Below are 13,381 nucleotides of genomic sequence, written 5' to 3' on the forward strand. Positions count from 1 at the left end.
TTTTCTTTTTCTCCAGATTTTCTCGTAATATGACAACGTTTTCTAACAAAATATGTATTATTATTATTATTATTAAAATATGTATTATTATTACAACTTCTTTCCCATAAATCATTTTATTGGAAAGTATGACTCTTTACAAGTTGTTTTTTCTAAAATTATGAGACTAGTTATCCCTCCTTTATGACGGCTACCTGGTTCCACACCCGAGTGCAAAGTAGGATTCAATATTAATAAATGCAATATTTTCATAGTTATGGCATAGAAATCCTCTTTACAATCTTCTCAGTAACATTATTAGAGCCCTTGAGACATGAAATAGCACCGCTATAGTCACCTTTACAATTGCATTAGCCAATACAGTAGACATAATAAGAGAAAATAAGACATAAATAACATAACACACTCACACGAGAGTACGACATTGTCATAGAAAAAAATGTTTCTCGTATAACAGCATTTTCTTGTGATGTTATTTCGTTACAACTTTATTTTATTGTACATTTTTATGTGAAATGACAACTTTTTCTCAAAAAAGGATGACCATTTTTTTCTTTTGTAATTTGAGGACTACAGTGTCTAAAGTGTGGTCGGGGGCCATTTGCGGTCTGCAGCTGTTTTTTATTGGCTTGAGGCACATTCTAAAGGTAGAATTGAACAAGAAAACAAAAAAGGAACAACAACAGCAACGAGAAAAAGTGTTAATTTGAGCAGAACAGTGCGTCAACATGATGTGGAAGTCCAAGTGCTACTATTGTGAAAACAAAGGAATAAAGTTGCAACTTATGGAAGAGGAGCTTAGAATGTTATAAGTTTCACAGGAATAAAGTCACCATATGATGAGAAAACGTTCACTTCTGAAGATGATTGAAGAAGTCAAACATTTCATGGTGATGGATCCCCAGGGTTCGCTCCCGCTTAGCCGCATTCCAAGGCAGCCATGGCAGAAAGAAGAAGAAGAAGGGATGTCTTCTGTTTCATGCTGCAGATGACCACTCTTCTCCTGTTCTTCTAACCTTCCCCCCGACCTTCATCTCTGTTGGCATAGAACACATGTGCTGCCACCCCCTGCCCCGCCCCCCGACAACATACTCATGTCAACTTAAGCAGCATTTCTTTTCTTTTCATCTTTCCCTGTCGAGGCAGGTGGGAGCAAGGGAGACCAATCGTGCGTCCGGCGTGAAGACCTGAGGCAGTAAACGTGCCTGCACGCAGGTAAAAGATCTGAACGCTGATATTAAAGCTGTCCAATCAGCACTCGGCCCGCAGGCGTGCGTGCAGCGAGGTCAGAAGGCGACACACGACGTGCCGCCTCACACGTACCACCTTCACCTCACACATGCCCCCCTGCACTTTCCACCTGACTCACCTGTAAGCAAACCAACCAACACACGCTGACCTCAAGAAAAGACCAGAAGAAAAGATAGAGGATCTTTGAGCAGCATTTCTGCAGCAATGAAAAGAGCTGAAAGCATCTTTCATAAAACATGTATTTCACTGGTAGATTCCTAAAAATAACAAAGCCCTCCTGTCACATAGAGGATCTTTGGCTTCTGTTGTATAGTTGTTTCACTTTTTTCATTCAAAGCAGTCAAGAGCTCCTGTCACATGGAGGATCTTTGACTAGCATTTTTTTTAAACTAAGTCCTTAAAAATAGCAGAGTGGAGGATCTTTGATTAGCATGTTTTGCAGATAATTCCTAAAAACAGCTGAAAACATCTTTCATAGGTAGCACTGTAGGTGTGGATTCCTAAACACAACAAAGCCCTCCTGTCATGTGGATTTTAGAGGATCTTTGAGGTGTGTTTTTGCAGATTTCTAAAAAAAAAAATGCACAAAATGTGTGTTATGAACAAAGATCTTTGACTCGCATTTTTGGAGTAGATAAAAACAGACGAGCGCTCCTGTCATAGAAAGGATCTTTGATTGGTGTTTTTTGCAGTTGGTCCTTAAAGTCAATAGAGCACACCTGTCTAATAGAGGATCTTTGACAAGCATTTTTGTAACAGATTCCTAAAAAGAGCAAAGTGCTTTGTGATAGAGATGCAAGCTGCTCTACCATACTATATTCTACAATAGAAAGGAGGAAATGTTACCTTTCTACCCCCGCAGCGTTTAAATGTCACGTAGGCTTCTTATCTTCTTTTATTTATGGGTAAGAGGTGACGTTTGTTTTGCTGCATTTGATGGTGTCGTCTGTCTCGCTGCCCCATCACAGAGTTGTCTTCTTTATGGTCAAAGTTGATGCCTTTCCCCGTGATTTACTTCTCACAGCTCAGAGGATTTGAATTTTCTTTCCGCTTCTAACTTTGACCGACATTGATGACAATAAATACACACAACGCGTCATTGACTTTTCACACACTGAACCCCACTCTTATTTCTCTCCTTTTCTCCTGCGCCTCCACATCTCACCAAGTCTTCATACTTCTGCTTATTGTCTTAACTATGTTATTTGTTTGTCATAGTTAGCTAGTGAAATTATTGTAAAAGATTTAGTGTATAATTAGTGCAAATGCTAACAGCTGATAACTAGTTTCAATAGTAGCTGAGCTAGCATGTAGCATGTGCTACTAGCATCCTTAAAAGCTATCATTTATTGTCTTAACTATCTGTTTGTGATAGTTAGCTGGTAAAATTGTTATAAAATTGCTTGCGTGTCTCGATGAGCCTAGGAGCTAAGTTATTGGGGGTTTTATGCCCCTGGGGCGGTCTTGTATTGATGTTCATTTTATGCATAATTAGTTCTTGTTGACTCCCATTGTATGTACTTTTAAAGGCTTTTAGCACTCTGCAGCACTGATGCATTTTCTTATAGAGTTTTTATTCTGTGTTTACTTTGTGTTCATGTTTTATGTATCGGCTTATTGTAAAGCACTTTGGGAGCCCGTGGGCTATTGTAAAGCGCTATATAAATAAACTTTGATTGAGTGATTGATTGATTGGTAGAGTCACCCACGACAAACAGGTCCTAGGTGAGGGACCAGACAAAGAGTGGCTCAGTAGACCTCTATGATGAAAAAAAACATTGGACCACGTTTTCCCTTGCCCGGACGCGGGTCACCGGAGCCCCCCTCTGGAGCCAGGCCTGGAGGGGGGGGCATGATGGCCGGGCCTACACCCGCGGAGCTGTCAAGGTATTTTGCGATGACTGACTTAAAAGCACTTTTTATTCCAGGTTTGCGTACCTTCCATCACGTAACTCTGGGCAGCCCCCAAGTAGCAGACATTAGCTGGAAGGCGAGCTTAAGGCGCTGTGTGCGCGTTGCGACGAAAGCGGCTTGTGAGCTGGCCACTTGAATCACTTCCATGTGAGCCACGCTGCTCTGTCAGGCGACATGAGAGCAAACCTTACCTTGTTGTTTGTGTTTGTTCGTCAAACGGTCACGTTTGCATCTTTCAACTCAGCTTCCTGTTTCACTGGCGTGCCTCGCGTTGCAGCTTGAGTGGCCTTGTGGCGTTAAATGTCGATATTAGCCAGATCATCTCAAGCCATAAGTGGATTTCATGTAATCTGCTTATCCTCACTTTTCACGTACGTGCATCGATAGCTTCAAATCCCCCCGAGAGGAAACCCGCCACTTTCTCTGCAGACAGGCCCCATCATCATCATCCTCATCCTCGTAAGGTATGTGCGTACTGATGGACACAATCGCAACGTGTGTCGCACCTTGCGAAGAAAAACTCTCCCATCACAGGAAGTACTCGCTTAGTGGGCAGCAGGTGTGCTGTTGTCATGGTTACCAGCACGTGCACACAATCAATGCAAGGGAAATGTGCTGTAGAAATCAAGTTTGGGGGGGGTTGTTTTGCACTTGTCATATGGAGCCATTCTAAAGCAAATATGCGCTTCCCATGTCTTTGACTTGACTCGACTTGACTTGATTGACTTGACTTGACTTGACTTGATTTGACTTGAGTGACACTGAACACAATCAACAGTACAAAGTCAATGAAGATGAATGAAATACACGTTAAATGCAGTTATTATAACAACACTTTCTTAATTATATGTTGATTGTAAATGATATAATAATTACGATTGTGGTTGTAACTCTCTTTTATAATATTATATATTATAAATTATAATGGAATAATTATAAAGTAATGAATTATATTATGTAAATGTGTGTCAACATCCATTATATGTTCATTAGAATGTAATTGTTCATCTTGATTGATTTGTAAACATTTATGAATCTATTTATGAACCGCATCTTCTAAATGATGAATTCATTGTTCTTTATAATGATTCATTCATAAAGCCTAGTTTTGTAAATCGGCACATTAAAAAATAATAAAACTTATGAAAAAATCAAGTCTGAAAAATGAGAATAAAGCTAAACCAATATGCTACTAAGCCATGGCGTGTGATGAGCAGGTGTTCATGCTAGTAAAAATGTGCATAGAATGCGGAGCTGTATGTTGAAGTGCGTTGTGAGTGTTTGATGGATGCGTCACTTTCAGGGAGCAGCCGCAGGAAATCTGTCATTCATTTCAGAAAATGTCTGCTTAATAAAAGTGAGTATTTGCAGAAGCGCAGCTCCGTGAAACCACCACAGAAACACGACTCCTTGTCTTTTTAGGCTTTTGGTTTGTCTGGCGAGCCCGAGCTCAAGGACGGACAGATAAGGACACACACACACACGCGCGCGCACGCACGCACACGCACACACGCAGGCTGTGCACACGTTTCCAAGACTAAATCAAACATTCATCAAATTGAAGAAAAAATTCAGGGAGGAATTAAACGTCTTTGAAAGAATGTTGTCTTCCTAAAGTTGGGTTTGGTTGATTGGTTGATTGGTTGATTGATTGATTGATTGATTGATTGATTGATTGATTGATTGATTGATTGATTGATTGATTGAGCAAAGTTGACTTTTCACCACTCAAGTAGCTGCAGGGTTTCCCGTAGCTTCCAGTGACAACAACAAGTCACATTTCATTCTCTGTTGTTCAGGGGCAATACCCTTGAAAGTACTTAAGAGTAGTCCGTGCACAGCTTGTAAAGCAGCATAGATTTACTATCAACACATATTTCGTGTGAGCACCCTTGCTGTCTGACACTGCCTTAATCCTCTTGGGCATGGAATTATTGCTGGAATCCTCTTCCGCTCGTCCATGATGACATCACTGGTGGAGCTGGTGCTTCTTTCTGCTCAAGGATGCCCAACAGGTGCTGAACTGGGTTCAGGTCCATCACCGTCACCTTCCGCTTCCTCAGCAAGGCACTCGATCATCTTGGAATCATCTTGGAGGTGCGTTTGGGCTCCTTGTCATGTTGGAAAACTGCTATACGGCCCAGTTTCCACTCCACAATGTCCCAGCAAACGTTGGAATTGATGTGAACCGCAGCTCCCGCCAGCACTCGCGCAGGCCTAGACCACCACCGTGCACCAAGTAGGCAAGAAACATTTATCTTGCTGCTTACTGTACACAGACTACTCTAAAGCACACGTTAAGCAGTCCAGATGGAGACGTGGACGTCTACAAATAGAAGTCATGCTCTCTTCCTCCAGTCAAGTCAAAGCTGGTGTGCTTGAAAAGGGTGAAATGTTTGCTGACGTTTGGCTGCGGCAGTCAGAGGCCACACTAGGCTACTCTCGGAGGACACGAGTGAGAAGACGTAAATCTCCTCCGGAGCTCTGACCTTGCTTGTTGTACGACAGAACAAAGGGCTCTGGATCTTTGAGGTGACCTTTCGTTCATTTCATGTGTCACTTGAACCAAAGATGCCGACATTCCGGACATGGGAAGTTGGGCGAATGCGTGAAACTTGCCTTTTATTCCTCTTTACACACAAGCAGTTGTATGATGCAGAAGGTACTGTGAAGTACAACACGTGCTGGACAAGATGAGTCATACCCTGATGAATTTTCAGGAAACACAAACGTGTGCGCCATGTTGAGGTCTCCTGGTAACTCCTGGTAAGCCTGGTAAGCCTGGTAAGCCTGAGAATGTGTATGAGGTATTGTGGACGATACCCTGTTTGAAGTATTTTCTTGCATAATTCCCAGCTAAATGAAACCCACTGATGATATTCTCACAACAAGAAATGCTTGCTAAGCATTGTTGATGGAGGATATTTGTCACTAAATAAAAAGTATTGTTATGTAAATTGCAATAGGGAAATGATCAGTTAGTTAAAGTAGCCCAAAAGTGTCATCGAGCTGAACTTAAAATGCAACAATTTGTCACAGCAATGCTATTTTTGTCATTTGTATATGCTAATATTTGCTTGCTAATAAGTTGTGCTGCTTTCTGGGAAGAACAGACACTTTGTTCCAGCACTTAGCAGGATGCTGTTAGCCAGTGTCAAATATTTGCTCAGTCATTATGGCCAGCTGTCTCTGACGACACTGAAAACACACATTTAAGACGTAAGAGGACGCTTGAAGCCTAAACCCGAAGCATCCACTAAAATAGCTCCTCATACTAAATCATTCACGTCAATCTGAACTGTTAGCTGGAATTTCGCCTCATTCATGCATGTTGTCATCTTGCATGTGACGTCATTTAACAACGTGTACTTATGGGATGAGAGGCTGTGATAATAAACGTCCAAAGCCCAAAGCAAACACGACTCCTCGACATAGTGGTGACGCATTAGCAAAGACGCCGCGACCTAACGACGATGATGACGCGCTCCACTAAACATTACAGTCCCCGAGCCAACTGTTGGATATTTTCAACTTAGCGCAGCAGAATGTAGATAAACACACAGCATGTAGCCTCCCTGTCACCAGCCTAAAGCCAGCAAACCTTCCTTGGCTTCCAACAGCGCTCCCATCACTTTATAACACTACAATTACAGCACCCTGCAATTAGTGGCTAACCACAGCGCACGTACACCGTGCCTTTCAGCCAGGCTCTGCTGGAGAACGTGCACGGAAAATGTGTTTGGATGATGAGGAGTCCATACACACTGCTCATTTATGCCTGCAATGCCTATAAAAGGCCACTGGGGGCATTCTTCCTGTTAGCGCTACATCACGTGTCAAAGGATGAGTAGTTGACATTTATTTGACTTTTATTTGACTCGTCTTTATACTGCAGCGAATCCCACGAGACTGAAGCAGTTTTGATTTTTCTTTTGCCTTTTTAAATATTACTATTTGTAACTACAATATGTATAAATAATAGCAATGTTGATAGCATGTAGCTGATGGTTAATGGCTAGCGTGGAAGCTAACCTCGGCAACGAGCGTCTCATTTTTCTTGAATACACTCCTGATCAAAATCTTAAGACCAGTTGAAAAATTGCTAGAATTAGCATGTTGCACATTTGGATCTTAATGAGGTTTTAAGAAGAGCTACAATATGCAAAAGCAAGGAGGGGGAGTGACACAAACAACATTTGTAACTTGTAATTTAAACCAAAAAATTAAACTGAAATAGGTTGTTTATCAGCTGATCAAAAGTTTAAGACCACAGGCTATAATGTTCATTTTGTGTCAGGCATTCCCACTGTCATGCCCTCCTGATGGTAAAGCTAAGCGTGGTGGGATTGTTGTGCTGCATAAGCAAGGTCTCTCGCAGCGTGCCATCGCTGCTGAGCTTGGGTGCAGGAAATCAGTCATTCTAAGTTTGTTTTTTTTTTTTATGTCATTTTTTATTGAGCACTAACAATGTGTGTACATGAACTTACATGCAGTCATACAAAACAATCAAGGGTAGACACTTGTTAAATTATATATTTAGTATACAGTTTATTTCTGAAATACTTTTTAATATAAAAAACAGGCCACACTTTGGAGGCCCCTATGTCGCGTCACACTTTTATGGTAGTGTCAGTTTGACAAATGAATCCACTTGACACGAAAGTCAACCAGCATCACAGCGTGGCCGTGTTTGAAATGTCATTCAAAAAGTAATAGAAGTCATTTTACAGACAGCCCGGGGAAAGGAAGAGAATGATTGAATATGAAGGAAAGCGAGGTGGGACATGATGTGGTTTATGTGCTGGAGAGGGGCACAAAGCCAAACAATGACAGGAAGACACCATGGAAGGTAGAACACCAGAAGGAAAGTAGTGCTGAATGCTAGCATGCACGTGATGACATGCTCCGTGCACGTCATTGTGTGAATGCTAGCATGCACGTGATGACATGCTCCGTGCACGTCATTGTGTGAATGCTAGCATGCACGTGATGACATTCTCCGTGCACGTCTGTGCTGCCACTTCTTGCAGCGTTCAGGCAGGTCTTTATCACTTCCAGGAAACTTCTGCCACTTCCTTCTGAAACCCGAGCACCCACACTGGCATCATCATTATCAGCAAGATCTTACAAGAGAACCACAACGTATGGGGGAGGTCTCCTCCATGTGCATCCTCGCCTTGAACTGACGGGGGTGTCGTGCCCGGAGAGCCCCTCGTTTGTTGCAGTCAGCGCCCCTCAAGCTGCCAATTGAGCTCACATGCCATTCCTCTGAGCCTCAAGGGGACAAGTGGGTTTAGGTGGTGGGGGGGTATCTGGTGACAGAAGCACTTGGCTTACAAGCTAAAAGGAGGTCATGCCGAGGCCTTGTGGCCCTGTGGGAGGTGTGACCAGGTGTTCTAGCAGTTAGGTGCTGCTGCTTTTTGGCCTCTTATAATATTCTTTAGACACTCAAGCAGACAAATCCCACTGGCAGTCCTGGAGGAAGAACATCTCTATCTGCTCCTATGCCAGCACATCTTCTCCAGGGGGCAATACCACAGGAATGGATGTACTTTAGAGTAGTCAGTGTACAGCTTGGATACCAGGACAGATGCGCTATCAGCACACAGTCGTTCTTGTCCAAATAGCTGGCAACACAGGTGAGTGGTAACTTGGCCTGGGGCTGCACGAGTGCTGCCGGCACTGAGGAACTGCGGTTGACATCAATTCCGACACGTCAGGAGTCTAACACTCAACTTACGCGGGGGTCGCTGGAGGCAGAGTCTGGTTAAGGCTGGCCCGCATCAAATAATTCATATACATTTCATATTATAATTATTATTATTTCATTATTTTTTCATATTTTTTGTCTACAGGTATATACTGTACATACACTATATACAGTATAGAATATATATCATTGTATTGTATTATATTTATAAATCATATTTCATCATACTATTCATATTAATAATACTTTTATTGGAATGAATACAAATTAATAAAATAATAATCATACATATTACATGTATGTATATAAAATATAAACAATAAATCAATCATAATGCAAATTCCAAGTAAAAAGTAGAACTGATCCAATCTTCTCAATATTTCTAAGAGTATAGATGACAGATAATTTATTGATCTCAAAGAGACATAGGCTAGGCATAGTAACATAGGCTAGTCATAGTACATAGGCTAGGCATAGTAACATAGGCTAGTCATAGTACATAGGCTAGGCATAGTACATAGGCTAGGCATAGTAACATAGGCTAGGCATAGTACATAGGCTAGGCATAGTACATAGGCTAGTCATAGTAACATAGGCTAGGCATAGTACATAGGCTAGGCACAGTAACATAGGCTAGGCATAGTAACATAGGCTAGGCATAGTAACATAGGCTAGGCATAGTAACATAGGCTAGGCATGGTACATAGGCTAGGCATAGTAACATAGGCTAGGCATAGTACATAGATGGCATAGTAACATAGGCTAGGCATAGTAACATAGGCTAGTCATAGTACATAGGCTAGGCATAGTACATAGGCTAGGCATAGTAACATAGGCTAGGCATAGTACATAGGCTAGGCATAGTACATAGGCTAGTCATAGTAACATAGGCTAGGCATAGTACATAGGCTAGGCACAGTAACATAGGCTAGGCATAGTAACATAGGCTAGGCATAGTAACATAGGCTAGGCATGGTACATAGGCTAGGCATAGTAACATAGGCTAGGCATAGTACATAGATGGCATAGTAACATAGGCTAGGCATAGTAACATAGGCTAGGCATAGTACATAGATTGGCATAGTAACATAGGCTAGGCATAGTAACATAGGCTAGGCATAGCAACATAGGCTAGGCATAGTTCATAGATTGGTGTAGTAACATAGGCTAGGCATAGTAACATAGGCTAGGCATAGCAACATAGGCTAGGCATAGTTCATAGATTGGCGTAGTAACATAGGCTAGGCATAGTAACATAGGCTAGGCATAGCAACATAGGCTAGGCATAGTTCATAGATTGGCATAGTAACATAGGCTAGGCATAGTAACATAGGCAAGGCATCTGATCTGATCTGTTTCACCTTAACAATGAAGTAACTGTAACACTACCCTGTATAACTGCTGTTTTACCATGCACATGACAATAAAACTCTCTTGAATCTCTTGAATCTCTATTGTATTGTATATTTATTGTATATTTATATATACAATGTATGTAGTGTTGTCTGATGATGATGTACTAGAATGCTGAAATGTGGGAGGTGTAATCAGTTTGGGGAGATACTGTACTGTAATTCTAGTGTTAAGGGGTCCCCCCGCTGGTCGTGTAACACCTTAGTGCCCCCTGGTGGTCAAAGAGTAGACGTTTGAATGTCCTGTATGACCTGATATTACACATACAGTGCTTTCTTGATAAGAAGCGATTGGTTATCCGTGGAAAGCAAAACACAGTGAAAGTCATCGCGGGACTACGCGGCCGTAATCACACACACTTGCGTGCACACACGCACTATGACCCGCAATGTGCCGCCCCTTAGGGACTTTTTCACACACGAAGTATGCTGGTGAGGCATGAAAGAACAGCTGATCATGCATGCAGGTGACACAGGTGGACTTTATGGGGACATGTCCGCATGGACACGTGCTCAGGACAGTCGGGTGCTCGTCACAGCGCCCGCATTCACTGAGGGACTGTGTCCCTGCTAGGATACCAGCTAGGATACTCCCACACGTCCATCTGGGCTTCACGTCCCTTCAGCTTTTATCACACACACGCGCACGCACACAATTCATTAGACTAAACTGTGCCAGGTCCTCAGAGTTAATGTTTAGACGGTGAGATATACGCAGCCTGGGCTGAAGGTCAGACTACATGTCCTTTTCATGCGATTGTGTGTGTGTGTGTGTGTGTGTGTGTGTGTGTGTGTGTACTTTACCTCGTGGACTTTAGTGGATTCTCAATCTTACATGTCCCAAAACACACTTTCACGGCTAAGGAAGACAGTGGAACGTACAATGATGGAGACACCATTGTGTGTCTACTTGTTTTCCTAGGGCTATGGGGACCAAAAGAAATCATCTTCTGCTTTCTCTAGTAGAGACAAAAAGACCAGAATTCATCTTCAAAATACAGTAAAATTAAACTAAGTTTAAAAAAAGGTGTTAGTGTGAAAGGGTTTACTTGTTTTGACTTACACTTTTTAACATGATTAGACATGAAATAACAGCCCAATAGTCACCTTTGCACTCTGTCACCTTTATTCTTTGCTTACACCACATTGCAACTATCATGCTGGAGGGACTCAAGATGGCCGCTAGCAAGCAAGCTAACAAGCTGACAAGGTAACGAGCCAACCAGTTAGCCTCTAATGTATTTCTTCTAAACTTACCACTTCCACACGGAATGGGAGGAGAACTTTTTTTTACTCAATGATGCCCTGGCTGACTCGATGACTTGGTTCAGTGTTAAGGTAATGCCATGTAAGCTAATGCCTTTTCAATGTTTTGTGTCATTACTGCCCCCTGGTGACCACAAAAGTATATCTCACCTGTACTTGACTAATAATCCTCTACCACCAAACAGCCATCATTTATTCATTCATTTCTGAAAAACTGCGATATACTGTTGGGGTCTCAGATTAGGTCAGAAAAGATTAGCCTTAATAGCTGTGGCTGTAGGCAACCTCCCGATGTACTTCTCATGAACTCCACAAGGTAGTAGTGGCAGTAGAAGTGGATCTCTGTACATTTGCGATTCAGCATTCACAGCCCCAAAAATCTTTTTCTTTATTTCACATTTTTTCCAACAACAATTGCTGAATGTGAATAATAAACACGTGATAACGCACAGCATACTTGGACCGCAAAGCCAGTCTTTATGTCTTTATGCTTCACTGGTTAGGTTTGTTCTTCAAGCGTGGAGATTTCACACTTTGTTTGGTGGTCCTTGAAGGCACCATAGATGCCATAAGTGAACATTGTGTCTGACGTCATGCTACATTAGGATTGGTTAGTGCTGATGCTACCAACTGCAGACTAGAACATCTCATTGCTGGGCTTCACGTGACCTTGACTGATGACTTTGGGTGTTGAATGGTATCATCTTGCAGCTGGCTTTAATCAGCGAGCTACTTAGTCCAAGTTCATCGGCATGATGGCGGACAGGCGAGAGACAGATTGACAAACATGGAGACACAGGACGCCGCAGGAGAATAAATAGCACAACAGTCCCGCCAATGGATATTGTCAGACCGCAGGGAAGGTTGCGGGAGGCATTGTTGACCGATCAAGGCTCTATTTTTATTGGCTGCCCCGGTCACATGACGGCTTTTTGCCAACTTGGCTTCTCGGTGGACTTTCCACAGCGAGTCTCCAGCAGGCGTCACGTTAGCACACCAATGCAGCAAAAAAGTGCTGGAAACCTGACAAAGTCCCGTCAAAGACGTCCACCTGCGCCATTCTCCACAAGGCTCATTCGGGCCAAATCCCGCCGACGCGCCGGGCTCCCCTCCACGCAATGGTTTTGAACATGTGTTCTGGCACACGCTGCCAGAACACATGTACAGTACGCTGTGAACAAGGTGGTGGTGAAAAGGCTGTCTTGACCAGTGGAACCTCCAAAGTCCAAACCACAATGCCGAGGAACTTCCAAATCAGTTTTTCCCAAAGGAAAGTAAATGAATTGATTCATCCCAGCTTACCATCCTTGCTCATTCAGCAGCAAAGGGAAAATTGAATGGTTGGAAAAGTCATTTTTTATTCTCTTGAGTTTCCAAGTGGGCAAGCCAACATTTCAACTTGGGTCAAGAGGCTTAAGTAGAAATACTTAAGATTCTCTTTCCCTCCAGCTTTTCACACATGACATATGTTGGATTTGTAGTCTCAATAATGTGCAAATAGTGTGCACTGGTAAAAAAAAAAAAAGTAAGTAAATAAATAGCATAGTACTTGTATGTGTGTATCTTCTCATATATTGGCCTGGGGTGAAAGGAAGCAAGCATCTCCAGGTTGGGTGATTTTTATTTTGCTTTTATCCCACAAATTAGTGGTAAGTTTTTAGCTTCTTTTCTTTCCTTCTGACCCACTCTGTTTGAAACACTTGCGGAAATTTAGAATAAGTACATCTGGGCGGCTAACTACAGTAGTTACCTTGGTAGCTTGCTATGCTAGCAGCAGCTGTCTTTTTGCAGTGACCCTGTCGCCTGTGCAATGGGATGTAAACAAAGA

Source organism: Dunckerocampus dactyliophorus, chromosome 19, assembly GCF_027744805.1.
Source record: "Dunckerocampus dactyliophorus isolate RoL2022-P2 chromosome 19, RoL_Ddac_1.1, whole genome shotgun sequence".
In the NCBI taxonomy this organism is placed as follows: domain Eukaryota; kingdom Metazoa; phylum Chordata; class Actinopteri; order Syngnathiformes; family Syngnathidae; genus Dunckerocampus; species Dunckerocampus dactyliophorus.